This window comes from Oryctolagus cuniculus, chromosome 3 (assembly GCF_964237555.1).
Source record: "Oryctolagus cuniculus chromosome 3, mOryCun1.1, whole genome shotgun sequence".
NCBI classification, from domain to species: domain Eukaryota; kingdom Metazoa; phylum Chordata; class Mammalia; order Lagomorpha; family Leporidae; genus Oryctolagus; species Oryctolagus cuniculus.
Genome location: NC_091434.1, coordinates 43,446,957 through 43,461,810, shown reverse-complemented (window position 1 = coordinate 43,461,810; position 14,854 = coordinate 43,446,957). Strand labels below are relative to the sequence as shown.

At 42.6% G+C, this 14,854-nt stretch overlaps 1 long non-coding RNA gene and 1 other non-coding gene across 2 annotated transcripts in view; one reads left to right on the top strand and one right to left on the bottom strand.

The window, feature by feature from the left end:
* The window catches only part of LOC138848955 (uncharacterized), a 156,258-nt gene extending 141,848 nt beyond the window's left edge, over window positions 1–14,410 (bottom strand). Inside the window, exon 1 of the long non-coding RNA XR_011387180.1 lies at window positions 14,365–14,410. This is a non-coding gene — a long non-coding RNA (uncharacterized lncRNA). The remainder of the gene's footprint in view (window positions 1–14,364) is intronic.
* LOC127491910 (small nucleolar RNA SNORA28) lies at window positions 9,169–9,290 on the top strand. Its single transcript, XR_007920837.2, has one exon. It is a non-coding gene; the product is annotated as a small nucleolar RNA SNORA28 (small nucleolar RNA).
* Window positions 14,411–14,854: the final 444 nt, after the last annotated feature.

The following is a 14,854-nucleotide window of genomic DNA, read 5'->3' as shown; positions in this document are numbered from 1 at the left end:
CTGGAATGCCTCCTTAGCCTTTATCTTTCTTCATAAGTTCTCCCTGTCCTTCCAGACTCAGCAAATGTCACATGTTTTGAGAAAAAGAAACCACTGAGTCACTTCAACAGCTCTTACCATGTTGAGTTAATGTAATAGACTGAATGTTTTTGAAACCCCCCAAATTCATATATTGAAAACCTACCCCCCCGCCGGTGCCGCGGCTCACTAGGCTAATCCTCTGCCTTGCGGCACCAGCACACCAGGTTCTAGTCCCGGTCGGGGCACCGGATTCTGTCCTGGTTGCCCCTCTTCCAGGCCAGCTCTCTGCTGTGGCCCAGGAGTGCAGTGGAGGATGGCCCATGTCCTTGGGCCCTGCACCCCATGGGAGACCAGGAGAAGCACCTGGCTCCTGGCTTCAGATCAGCGGCGGCCATTGGAGGGTGAACCAACGGCAAAGGAAGACCATTCTCTCTGTCTCTCTCTCTCACTGTCCACTCTGCCTGTCAAAAAAAAAAAAAAAAAAAAAAAGAAAAAAGAAAATAAAAAGAAAAGAAAACCTACCCCACAATGTAATGGTATTAGGAGGTGGAGCCTTTGGGACATCATTAATTCATGAGGATAGAGCTCTGATGAGTGGGATTAGTGTCTCAGAGAGCCCTCTTGGCCTTTTCCTACCACATAAGGATCCAAGGAGATGGAATTCAGCAATCCAGAAGGGGGCACTCACTAGAACACTACCATGCTGGCAGTCTGATCTCAGACTTCCACCTCCAGACTGTGGTTATAAACCACCCAGTTTATGGTACTTTGTTACAATAGCACAAACTAAGGCAATTAGGATGACTACTTTTGCTCACACAAGTCTCATGGTTTACAAGGTGAGCTTCCTGAAGTAGGCACTGTGTTATGTTTAATCATTGATTCTTCAGAGCTTGGCATAGTACCTGGAATAGAGCAGCCATTTCAAAAATGTTTATGAAGGGGTTAATGTTGTGGCATAGCAGGTAAAGCCACCGCCTGCAACACTGGCATCCCATATAAGCACGGGTGCGTGACCCAGCTGTTCCACTTCTGATCCCTACTAAGGACCAGGGAATAACAGTGAAGATGGTGCAAGTATTTGGGCTGCTGCCACCCCATGAGAGACCTGGATGAAGCTCCTGGCTCTTGGCTTCAGCCAGGTCCAGCCCTGGCCATTTTGGCCATCCGAGGAGTGAATTAGCAGATAGAAGATCTCTCTCTTTGCATCTCTCCCTCTGTCTGTAATGCTCTCAAATAAATAAATATTTGAAAAAATAAGAATTTTATACCATATGAAATTAATTATTCTTTAGGTAAAATTTGACCTTGAATTCATATAAAGTGAAATGAGCCTGGTTATATTTCTATTTTGCATAGTTCGTCTAAAAACTTACAAAATATCATATTTCTTTTTTTTTTAATTTATTTGAGAGGTAGAGTTACAGACAGTGAGAGGGAGAGACAGAGAGAAAGGTCTTCCATCTGCTGGTTCACTCCTCAAATGGCCGCAACAGCCAGAGCTGCACCTATGCCAGGAGCTTCTTCCAGGTCTCCCACGAGGGTGCAGGAGCACAAGGAGTTGGGCCATCTTCTACTGCTTTCCCAGGCTGTAGCAGAGAGCTACATGGATGGGAAGAGGAGCAGCTGGGACTAGAACCAGCGTCCTTATGGGATGCCGGCACTTCAGGCCAGGGCTTTAACCTACTGTGCCACAAAGCCAGCCCCCCTAATGTCATATTTCAATAAGGATGGGAGAGATAATTGTAGGTGGCTAATAAATATCTGTTGAATTGACTTGAATAATGGGCCAGAAAATGTAAATATTTGATCTAGCTTTTTTTTTTTTAATTTGACAGGCAGAAATAGACAGTGAGAGAGACAGAGAGAACGGTCTTCCTTCTTTTGGTTCACCCCCCAAATGGCCGCTACAGCCTGCGCTGCAGCCGATCTGAAGCCAGGAGCCAAGTGCTTCCTCCTGGTCTCCCATGGGGTGCAGGGCCCAAGTACTTGGGCCATCCTCCACTGCACTCCCGGGCCACAGCAGAGAGCTGGACTGAAAGAGAGGCAACCGGGACAGAATCCGGCGCCCCGACTGGGACTAGAACCCAGGGTGCCGGCACCGCAGGCGGAGGATTAGCCTAGTGAGCCGCGGTGCTGACCTGATCTAGCTCTTGCACACAAAAGAATGGAGATGAGGACTGTGGCATTTTTACAAGCATATATACTTTCCTATTTAATTTGTGCTGGCAGAATAAATTGTCTGAGTACAGTCTATAAGAAATAATCCATATTCAGTATGATAGTCCTCCATTCAGAAAATGGACTGGGGGCCAGCACTGTAGTATAGTAGGTAAAGTTGCCACCTGCAGCACCGACATCCCTTATGGGTACCAGTTCAAATCCAGGCTGCTCCATTTATGATCCATCTCCCTACTAATGAACCTGGGGAAGCAGCAGAGGATGGCCCAAGTCCTTGGGCCCCTGCACCCACGTCAGACACCTGGAAGAAGCTCTTGGCTTTAGATTGGCCCAGCTCTAGCCGTTATGGCCATTTGGGGGAGGAACCAGCAGTTGGAAGATCTCTCTCTCTCTCTCTCTAACTGTGCCTTTCAAATAAATAAATCTTCAAAAAGGAAAAAAGAAGATGGGCCGACCAAAGTAGAAGTGAAAAGACGGCAGAACAATCGGGAAGAATTATTCTTGGTGCAGCATGCGCTTCTGCTTTCAGAAGCAAAGCAGTCTTTCTTGTTTTGTTTTGTTTGTTTTCTCCAGGTATATGGATGCTACTGACCCTTCTTGATGTAGGCCTGCCATGAAACTGTCCAGGCACTCAGCCCCATTGAGCTTACCTTTCATGCCACTCTATGAAGAGTTCTCTCCTTAGTCACCAATGAAGAGCACCTTGGGGGTTCTTTTCTTTTGTTATTTTTCAATAATTATATTTAATTTATATATTTGTGGCTTATCATCAAACTTTAAACACAGCTTGTCCCTATATAAAAGATGATAAGCATGGTATTTATTGAATACATATTAGGTGCTAGGTTCTCAACTAGATGGCTTCCTCACCTATCATTGTTAATTTTCACAATGACCCAATATACAGACTCTATTTTTCTCACTTGATATATTGGGGTTGGGTAGAGAGGTTACATCTTCAAGGCTGACTTTCCAGCTTGTTATTTAGTGCACATCTCTTCAGTACTAATTTGGTCCTAGATTTGGATAGGCCTCAGACTTCAAAAGGAATAGGCAATATATGAACAAGAATTCCATGAACGTACTCTGAGATGATTTGGGGTTGCAATGAAACTGGGAGTGCGGATTTAAATTTTAGATTCTCCCTGAGGATCTGAGCATCCTAGGATACATATTACCCAAAGTAGTCTGGTGCAATAGGGGATGGGAAAGACTGCAAATGCCCTACCCCAAGACATCAATCTTAGTCATTGTAAATGAAAGATTATTTGGGGAAAAAATGTTCTCTGTAGATATGATTAAGTTCAGGCTCTTGAGCTGGGGAGACTGTCATGAACTATCTTGATGTGGTCTTGACACATTCAGTGCAACTCTTGTGCCTCCAGAAGAGAAGCAGGGGGGGATTTTGCAGGCAGATGGAGGAGGCAGCCACAGGAGTGCAGCCAGGGATTGGAGGACGCTGGCCTTGGTGACTGGAGTGGCATAGCCACAGCTGTGGAATGTCAGTCGCCAACAGAAATAAACAAATTCTTTCTTAGACTCGGCAGAGGCAGCATGGTCTGCCCACCCATTGGTTTTGCCTCAGTGATTCTTTTTTTTAAAAAAAGATTTTATTTATTTATTAATTTGAGAGGTACATTTAGAGTCAGTGAGAGGGAGTGACAGAGAGAAAGGTCTTCCTTCTGTTGGTTCACTCCCCAAATGGCCGTCACGGCTGGAGCTGCACCAATCTGAAGCCAAGAGCTTCTTCCGGGTCTCCCATGTGGGTAAAGGGGTCCAAGGACTTGGGCCATCTTGCACTGCCTTCCCAGGCCACAGCAGAGAGCTAGATTGGAAGAGGAGCAGCCGGGACTAGAACGGGACCCATATGGGATGCCGGCGTGGTGCCACAGGTGGAGGAGTAACCTACTGCGCTATGGCCCCGGCTCAGTGATTCTGACTTCACACCTTTAGCCTCAAAATTATGAGAGAACACATTTTTTGTTTTTGTTTTAAACCAGCTAGTTTTGTTTTTTTTTTTTTTTTTTTTTTTTTTTAGTTTTTGACAGGCAGAGTGGATAGTGAGAGAGAGAGAGACAGAGAGAAAGGTCTTCCTTTGCCGTTGGTTCACCCTCCAATGGCCGCCGCGGCCAGCACACTGCGGCCGGCGCACTGCGCTGATCCGATGGCAGGAGCCAGGTACTTATCCTTGTCTCCCATGGGGTGCAGGGCCCAAGCACTTGGGCCATCCTCCACTGCACTCTCTGGCCATAGCAGAGAGCTGGCCTGGAAGAGAGGCAACGGGACAGAATCCGGCGCCCCGACCGGGACTAGAACCCGGTGTGCCGGCGCCACAAGGGTGGAGGATTAGCCTAGTGAGCCACGGCGCCAGCCATTTTGATTAAAAAAAAAAAAAAACCACCACATGTAAGGAATACAGAGGATGCTGAGACATCAGTCAGTTATGAAAGAGGAAGACCCACGTCTCAGCACATTGAATACAGGCTTGGATGTTGAATCCAAATTCTGTATTTCCTTTTAAGAGAGGCTGGATTTCTTCTGTTATCCAATTCACAATACAACATGGCTTTGAGTTGAAATTCTACAGGTGTTGTGAACTATACTTTAATGTATCTTTTTGATATAAAAGGGATGAGAACAGGGTCCACGTCAGACATTAAATTAGTTAAGGCCCTACTCATGAGTCACATAACTTTGTCATGAACCACATATTTTAATCCATTAATAAAATTATTTAAGTATTTAGAATAAGCAAGATTCTTCAAAGATAACCTGAATTTCTAGGTACATATTTTCTGCAATAAAATGAGTACTTTTAGAGGAGAAAAAATGAAGATAATTCAGATTGTGATTTCCTTGGATATTTTGAGGGGCATAATTTGGCCAATGACTCTCCTTTTCATTGCTATTCATCATTGTGAGCTCTGAAATAGAATCAGTGACCTTTCATCCCAAGGGTAGAGTAACAAAAATTAAGCCCCAAAGAGTCCCCTAAATGAGGGTTAGTTCCTAGCATTCTGAGAGTACTTTTGCTACATAAAATATTGTCCATTTAAATAATTAATTTATTTATTTTTGACAGGCAGAGTTAGACAATGAGAGAGAGAGACAGAGAGAAAGGTCTTTCTTCCGTTGGTTCACCCCCCAAGTGGCCGCTAAGGCTGGTTCTACGCCGATCCGAAGCCAGGAGCCGGGTGCTTCCTCCTGGTCTCCCATGCGGGTGCAGGGCCCAAGGACTTGGGCCATCCTCTACTGCCTTCCCGGGCCACAGCAGAGAGCTGGACTGGAAGAGGAGCAGCCAGGACTAGAACTCAGCGCCCATATGGGATGCTGGCGCCACAGGTGGAGGATTAACCAAGTGAGCCACGGCACCGGCCATCCATTTAATTTAAACAAAATAGCCTAACAAATCTTTACCTTCGCCTTTCAGAAGTACATTTTGTAAATATAGCTTTGGGAAAATTCATGAGAAATTTTAGTAGCAGAGATGATTTCATCCTCACCTTCAAACAACAATAAGCTCTCACAAGCCAGTGAGGAGATTCTAAGTTTCTGCCGACTTTTGCTTTAAAAAACTGGGTTGTTTGATGTTTTATTATTGAGTTGTCAAAGTTCCTTAGATATTCTGAAAACAAGATCCTTGTCATAAATGCATTTTTCTGTGTGCTTGCTTATTGATGATGCCTTTCAATGGGCAGAAATCTTTAATTTTTAAAGATCTATTTGAAGATTTATTTGAAAGACAGAGTGACAGAGAGAGGGAAATACAATTATCTTCCAACTGCTAGTTCACTCCCCAAATGCCTGCAATAGTAAGGCCTAGATCAGGTTGAAGCCAGAAGCCAGAAACTCCATCCAGTCTCCCACATGAGTGGCAGGAGGCCAAGTATTTGGACCATCTTCCAGCTACCTCCCAGGCACATTAGTAGGAAGCTGGTTCAGAAGTGTGGAATAGTGAGAACTCAAACCAGGCACTCCAATACGGGATGCGGGTGTCCCAAGCAGCTGCTTAAACTCTGCATGACAATGCCTGCTCCATGAAGTCTTTACTTTTGATGAAATATAACTTTCCAGTTTTGAAGAATCATAATTGCTTTCTTTATTCTAAGCACCCTTGCTTACCACCATGTCACAATGTGTTCCCTTAATATTTTCATATGGTTTTAAGGCTTAGTTTTACATTTAGATCTAATTTATGTATAAGATGTGAAGAAATGTCAAGGTTTGTTTTTCTCCCACTATATGTTGAAAACTTTGCTTTCCCCATTGAATCACATATCACTTTGGAGAAAGTTGATATCCTAATAATAATGACACTTCTTTTTTATTATTTTTATTTAATGATTTATTTTTATTTTTGACAGGCAGAGTGGACAGTGAGAGAGAGAGAGACAGAGAGAAAGGTCTTCCTTTTGCCATTGGTTCACCCACCAATGGCCGCCGCAGCCGGCGCATCGCACTGATCTGAAGCCAGGAGACAGGTGCTTCTCCTGGTCTCCCATGGGGTGCAGGGCCCAAGGACATGGGCCATCCTCCACTGCACTCTCGGGCCACAGCAGAGGGCTGGCCTGGAAGAGGGGCAACCGGGACAGAATCCGGCGCTCCTACTGGGACTAGAACCCCGGGTGCCGGTGCTGCAGATGGAGGATTAGCCTATTGAGCCGTGGCGCTGGCCAATAATGAGACGTCTAAAAAGTGAATGTTGTACCTCTATTTACCTTAAGGTTTTTAGAATTTCTCTGAGGAAAATTATGTTGCTTTCAGTATAGAGGTCTCCCTATTTTTTTTTTTAAGATTTATTTTATTTATTTGAAAGAGTTACAGAAAGAGATAGAGACAGAGAGAGGTCTTCCATCCGATGGTTCACTCCCCAGTTGGCCACAATGGCTGGAGCTGGGCTGATCCAAAGCCAGCACCCAGGAGCTTCTTCTGGATGCAGGGGCCCAAGGACTTGGACCATCTTCTACTGCTTTTCCAGGCCATAGCAGAAAGCTGGATCGGAAGAGGAGCAGCCAAGACTAGAACCGACACCCATATGGGATGCTGGAGCTTCAGGCCAGGGATTTAACCTGCTGCGCCACAACGCTGGCCCCGAGGTCTCCCTATATTTTAACTTATTCCAGGGTGTCATATTTTTGTGAAAACATAAATGGCATTTTTTAAAGATTTATTTATTTTATTTGAAAGAGTTACACAGAAAGACAAGGAGAGGCAGAGACAAACAGAGGTCTTCCATCCAATGGTTCACTCCCCAGTTGGCCATGACGACTGGAACTGTGCCAGGAACTAGGAGCTTCTTCCAGGTCTCCCACGTGGGTGCAGGGGTCCAAGGACTTGGGCCATCCTTTAGTGCTTTCCCAGGCTACACCAGAGAGCTGGATTGGAAGTGGAGCAGCTGGGACTAGAACCAGCACCCATGTGGGGTGCAGGCACTGCAGGCAGTGGCTTTATCCACTATGCCACAGCACCGGCCCCCATAAATGGCATTCTAAAAACTGATTTTATAATTGTTGATACTTGTGTATAGAAATACAGGGGTTTTTGTATATTGGCCTTCTTGGTATTCTGTGATCTTGCTATATTCAATTATTTCTGGTAGTTGATTTATACACTGCTGAAGATTTTCAAGATAGACAGTTATTTCTGTGTGGGTGCAAACTGTTGAAATCTTTACTCAATATATACTAAATTGATCTTCTGTATATAAAGCTAATTGAAAATGAATCTTGATGTGAATGGAATGGGAGAGGGAGTGGGAGATGGGAGGGTTGCAGGTGAGAGGGAAGTTATGGGGGGAAAAAGCCACTGTAATCCAAAAGCTGTACTTTGGAAATTTATATTTATTAAATAAAAGTTAAAAAAACAAAATAGACAATATGTCATTTGCAAATAAAAATCATTTACAGGCCATGCTGTGGCGCAGTGGGCTAAACCTCTACCTGCAGTGCTGGAATAACATATGGCCGCCGGTTCTACTCCCGGCTGTTCTTCCAGTCCAGCTCTCCGCTATGGCGTGGGAAAGCAGTGGACGATGGCCCAAGTGCTTGGGCCCCTGCACCCACGTGGGAGAACCGGAAGAAGCTCCTGGCTCCTGGCTTCAGATCGGCTCAGCTCTGACTGTTGAGGCCATTTGAGGAGTGAAATGTCAAGTTCCAACCAGCGGATGGAAGACCTCTCCCTCTCTCTCTCTCTTTCTATCTGTCTGTAACTCTACCTCTCAAATAAATAAATAAAATAATTAAAAACATTTTTAAAAATCATCTCCTTCTTTTCTGACCTTTATGTTCTTCCGCACTTTCTAGGATCTCCAGCACAATGTGAATAGAAGTGATGAGGGTGCACAACCATGCATTGTTCTTTAACTTAGGAGAAAAATGTTCAGTATTTCACTATTAAATGATGTAATCTGCAGACTTTTTTGTGAAATAGTTTCCCTTTATCCTTAATTTGTTGAAATTTTAAAATAAAAAACATGTTAAATTTTGTCAAATATGTCTTCTACATCTATATGATTATACTTTTCCCTTTTGTTCTATTGTTATATGAACTTCAAAAATATTAACCTAATGTTTCATTACTAGGATAAATCTCGCTTGATCATGATGTAAGTGCTCTATTTATGTAAATGTTTATATTTATATATATATCGCTGAATTTGATTTGCTAATAAAAGGCCACTTCAAAAAGTTTATGGAAAAAACAAATAAAAGATAAGTTAACTTTGTTGAAGAGTTCCGTGTATTGTTCTACAATTCACATCTCCACGGTCTTTTTGAGGATTTCTTATATGCATATATTTCAATAATTTTTTGCATTGAAATAACATCTTCAATTTCATTTTCCAAGTGGTATCACTGGCTCCTATGGTAGGTGTATATAACTTTATAAGGAACTGTCAAATTGTCTCAAAAAAGTGAGCTACCATTTTTGCATTCTCTCAAAGCCAAAAAAAATGGAAATGACTGCAAGCAGTTCTCTGTAGCAGACTATTAAAACTGTCACAGTTTGGGCTTGTTATAGCAAGGAAGTCTAACCTAGTCTGGTATTGTCTCCTCTGTGAGACAAGCCATTATACAGATCTAAACAGTGTAAAAACAACAACAACAACAACAACAACAAAAAACAACCAGAAATGAATCTCCAATAAAGGGACTTTTATTCAGGAATAAGGAATAAGATTGCAATCTAGGATACACCTGCACAGGTTTGGTGGTGGTGGTGGGGGAGGCTCTGGAATGTCTGAGAACAAAAGAAAGGTTGGGGTGTATTAGAACAGAGAATTCTACCTGCATTATTCTGAAGGAAAGTTCATAGACACTTTCCACGCTTGAGGGAGCTGGGCAAGCTGTTCCTTCCCAGTAGTGGTAGCTCCCATGTAAACCGAGCTGTACAGTCACGGTTGGCAGGACAGACCATTTTACTGCTAAGTAAAAGCAGTCTTATAGAGAGGGCAATCTGTTTCATTGGATTGGTTCTGCAAGATCATTCCTGGAACAGGCTTGACGATCGGAAGTTTCCACTTCTTTACCACTCCATTTTGTTTGATGAATTTTCACACATTCTCTACAGTAATGTAAAAGAATTCTATTTGTTTCACATCTAGTATTGCCAGCTTTTGAAAATTTTTGTTTTAGGCATTGTAGTTTTAAATTGCATGTTTCTTTTGCTTTTTAAATTTATTTATTTGAAAGGTAGTTAGACAGAGGCAGAGAGAGAGGGAGCTTCCCTCTGCTGGTTCACTCCCCAAATGGCTGCATCAGCTGCATCAGGTCTGAATGCAGCAGTCAGGAACTATTCCGGGTCTCCCATGTTGGTGCAGAGGCCCAAGCACTAAATCAATCTTCCACTGTTTTCCCATGCACATTAGCAGGAATCTGGATCAGAACTGGAGCAGCCGGGACTTGAACTGGGGCCCATATGGGATTCCAGTGCTGCAGGTGGCAGCTTTACCTGCTGCTCCACAGCCCTGGCCCCCAATTTTCATTTTTGTAATGACTATGTTGAGTACCTCTTTATATGCTTATTTGCCATCCATATATCTTCCCTGCTGAAATGACTGGGTATTTTGCTCATTTTTAAAATGAGTTGTTTTCTTATTGTTGAATTTTGATAGTTTTTTAATGTATTTTGGACGTAAGATCTTTTTCACATGTTTGGTTTTCTCCTGCCTATGATTTATCTATTTTCTTAATACTGTTTGAAGAAGTTTTTATTTTCAATGAAGTAAAATTTATTTTCATTTATGGGTTGGTCCTTGGATCTAATTTAATGTTAATGTTCTATTTAAAATTTCCCTATTGGCATTTTAGCTGTACCTCTTTGTATTATTGTAAAGGTTACTTTAGGAATTATAATAAATAATCTCACACAAACTTAAAACTATGAGAAATAATCCTTTGGAATTAATTAGCACTAACTAAAAAAAGAAGGCCTCTTTTCAATTATTTTTGAAGCTTTAAAAATGTACTAATCTACTTAGTAAGTATTTGGCTCACAATTAAAATTCCTTTTTTGGGTAAAATCCCAACATGTATAAAAGTAAACAGAATGCAGTAATACAAATCCTATACTTACAACTTAATTTCAACAGCTATCAACACGGAGCCTATTTTGATGTAGATGTAACTTTTTTTGTTAACTCCATATGTTGGAGTATATTGGTGATTATTCTAATAATTCATTTGAAAAAATATTTAACAAACTTCTACTATGTAAAATATACATTACTACTTGAGAAAATACCAAAAGGTACATGGAAAGGGCCATGCACTGCCAGCCAGGAGGAACAGTCTACATGGAGAAACAGCACAAAGTGGTGGCGTTTCAGAGCCACATTTACTCATATTCAAAGGCGTACCCACAGGGTAGACAACCTGAGACTGAAGAGCTGGGAAGACATCACCTATCATTTCTTGGGCACCTAAAATGTGGTACTTTATCTCATTGAATCCTCACCCTGGGTTTGTAAGACGGATATCACTAGCCACAATTTATGACAGAGGATTCAGACTCAGAGAGGCTAAATATATGGCCACTGACATACGGAACTGACGTGAGTCATCCACCAACAACATAACAGAAGTCTCAGGCGGTAGCAATCTCTGCAGGAAAGTATAGAAAGAATAACAAACCAGGCTGCGGGCAGACCATTGGAAATCATCATTTTCAATGGAAGAGGAATACCTAGTATGGTCAGAAAATAATTTGACAACAAAGTAAGACAAAATAATATTACAGATTACAGTTTTTCAGTGGAAGAAGTCTATTTCTTGGAGTTTGAATTCTACCACAGGAAAATTACTTAATTTCTCTGGGCCTATTTCCTTTCTTGCGATGTAAGGATAATAATCCTCCCTCGAAGGTGCTGTTGTTTTGTGATTTTTTTTTTTTTTAGAATGAAATGAGAAGCTGAATGTGGATGTGCCCGGCATGGATTCTGGTATAGTAGGGACTCAGTGGATGCCTGCCCGACAGGACAAAGTTCAGGTGAAAGGAAGTCTGTACATACCCCACAACTTGGCCTGGAAGGTTTGTATTAAAATAAATTACTTAGGCCGGCGCCGCGGCTCACTAGGCTAATCCTCCACCTTGCGGCGCCAGCACACCGGGTTCTAGTCCCGGTCAGGGTGCCGGATTCTGTCCCGGTTGCCCCCCTTCCAGGCCAGCTCTCTGCTGTGGCCAGGGAGTGCAGTGGAGGATGGCCCAAGTGCTTGGGCCCTGCACCCCATGGGAGACCAGGAGAAGTACCTGGCTCCTGCCTTCGGATCAGTGCAGTGCGCCGGCCGCGGCAGCCATTGGAGGGTGAACCAAAGGCAAAAGGAAGACCTTTCTCTCTGTCTCTCTCTCTCTCACTGTCCACTCTGCCTGTCAAAAAAAAAAATTTATTTAAATCTTTCAATTTTCTTATGATTTGTTTCCTTTTCTTCAAAGATGAGTTGCCGCACGGATTTCTGATTAAGGATTTCAGTTAATTGCATTTGGTATCTAGGGATCTTATTGCATTTTATAGTCTCACTGGAACAATAAACCTTTTAAAAGCTAATTTAGAACTGTAAGGTATGGCAACAAAATGAAGAGAGAAAAAAATGGAGATTTTGTATTCTGTTCCCTGTAGTTATGCACCTAAGATCTTGGAGATAATAAAAATTAAGACAGCCATCTGGTGGCATCTTAAGAGATTTAATTGTGTTCACAACATCCCACACATCATGGGAGTCAGGCCAGGTGCCCGCTCAAATCTCACACAGAGAGAGGTTTTCACAAACTTCATTATTAGAAAAGAACTATTAGAGTCAAGTCTGCCAGATTCACTCCCACCTCCCCCATGCACTAGATCATAACCAGAGGATTCTAAGTCACGGCATAGAAGTTACCCTGATATGTTCTTCAAAACACTGAAAATGGGTCCGGCGCTGTGGCTCACTAGGCTAATCCTCCGCCTTGCGGCCCCGGCACACAGGGTTCTAGTCCTGGTCAGGGCGCCGGATTCTGTCCTGGTTGCCCCTATTCCAGGCCAGCTCTCTGCTGTGGCCCGGAAGTGCAGTGGAGGATGGCCCAAGTGCTTGGGCCCTGCACCCCATGGGAGACCAGGATAAGTACCTGGCTCCTGCCTTCGGATCAGTGCAGTGCGCCGGCTGCAGCAGCCATTGGAGGGTGAACCAAAGGCAAAAGGAAGACCTTTCTCTCTGTCTCTCTCTCTCACTGTCCTCTCTGCCTGTCAAAAACAAACAAACAAACAAACAAAAAACACTGAAAATGGAACTACCATATGATCCAACAATCCCACTTCTGGCTGTATCTATCTATCTATACATAGATATACATATACACAAAAGAAATTAAATCAGTATCTTAAAGCTGTATATGCAGTCTCATGCTCATTGCAGTATTAGTTCTATCAGCCAAAATTTGGAACCAACCTAGTGCCTATTGATGGTTAAGTGGACAAAGAATATGAGGTACTTATATATGTGTATGTGAACACACAATGGACTATTGTACTGCCTTTAAAAAGAGGTACTGACATTTGTAACACAATGAATAAACCTAGCAGGCATTATGCTAAGTGAAATAAGACAGACAAAGAAAAACAAATATTTTGTGGTTTCTCCTACTTGTGGAATCTAAAAAAAGCCCAGGGGTATGAAGTCCTGGGGAGATGATGGTCAAAATGTACAAAGTTTCAGCTATATATGATGAATGCGGCAATCTAACGTAGAGCATGGGGACTACAGTCAGTAATACTGAATTTTATACTTGAAGTTTGCTAAATGTGTAGGCCTTAAATGTTTCCACCACACACAAATACACAAAAGGTAACTATAGAGGTGGTGGATATGTTAATTAGCTTGATTTTAGTGATTATTTGTTTCTATATATAAAATACAAATACAGTATATAATACCAATATAAACATAATTGAATAAAAAATCTTATATAAAATCAAAACATAATGCTGTATACCTTAGCATTATTTTTTTCCAATTATGCTTCAACAAAAGAGGAGGAAAAGAGATAACCCCAGAGTTACAGATTATCCGCTAAACTAGGTTTCTCCAAAGTGGAGAGGGAGTGTCTGTGCATTCTAAGTGACATGCAGCACAACACATCGGTATGTTAGAGAAAAACGTAATTCATGTTCATGTTTTCAATCTGACGAGTGAAGCTACTCATATTTCACACACGGATTGACATTGATGTCCTGGCTGCACATAGAGTGTGGGGTTGCACGTGCCTTTGATAGCTCAGCTGGTAGAGCGGAGGACTGCAGAGTGTGGGGTTGCACTGAGAGAAGAGTACAAGTTCTACTGCTTGTAGCAGGATGACAGGTTATCGTACCAATTTGCTGTCTGCTTGTTCACTTTAAGAATACTGTGACAGGGCCGGTGCCGTGGCTCAATAGGCTAATCCTCCACCTTGCGGCGCCGGCACACCGGGTTCTAGCCCCGGTCGGGGCGCCGGATTCTGTCCCGGTTGCCCCTCTTCCAGGCCAGCTCTCTGCTATGGCCAGGGAGTGCAGTGGAGGATGGCCCAGGTGCTTGGGCCCTGCACCCCATGGGAGACCAGGAAAAGCACTTGGCTCCTGGCTCCTGCCATCGGATCAGCGCGGTGCGCCGGCTGCAGCGGCGGCCATTGGAGGGTGAACCAACGGCAAAGGAAGACCTTTCTCTCTCTGTCTCTCTCTCTCACTGTCCACTCTGCCTGTCAAAAAAAAAAAAAAAAAAAAAAAAAAAGAATACTGTGACATTACAGGGTACATGAGACACTTAAGAGATTTATGGATCATTTATTATATTATCTAGTTTTAACTAAACCATTGCAAATTGAATAAGCAGCTATAAGACACTTCTTCCAAGAAAACACAGGTTGAAAATGGCTGTAGTACAAGCACAAACCAACAGAAGACAGCACTGATACTTGCACTCCTTTGTCAGCCTCACGAGCATTAAAAACAATTATGTCATCAGATTTGATACTTTAATGCTACCTCTCCCCATTAACAGTTACCAAGACTTGAAAAACCAATTTATCTCCATTGTTGTCCTAAATATATTTTGTCTTGTGATATTAGCTATTAATAACATGGAAATATTATAATTAGCAAAATATTTAAAAATGTATACTCTTTAGCATATCCTTCTAAATTTTCTAT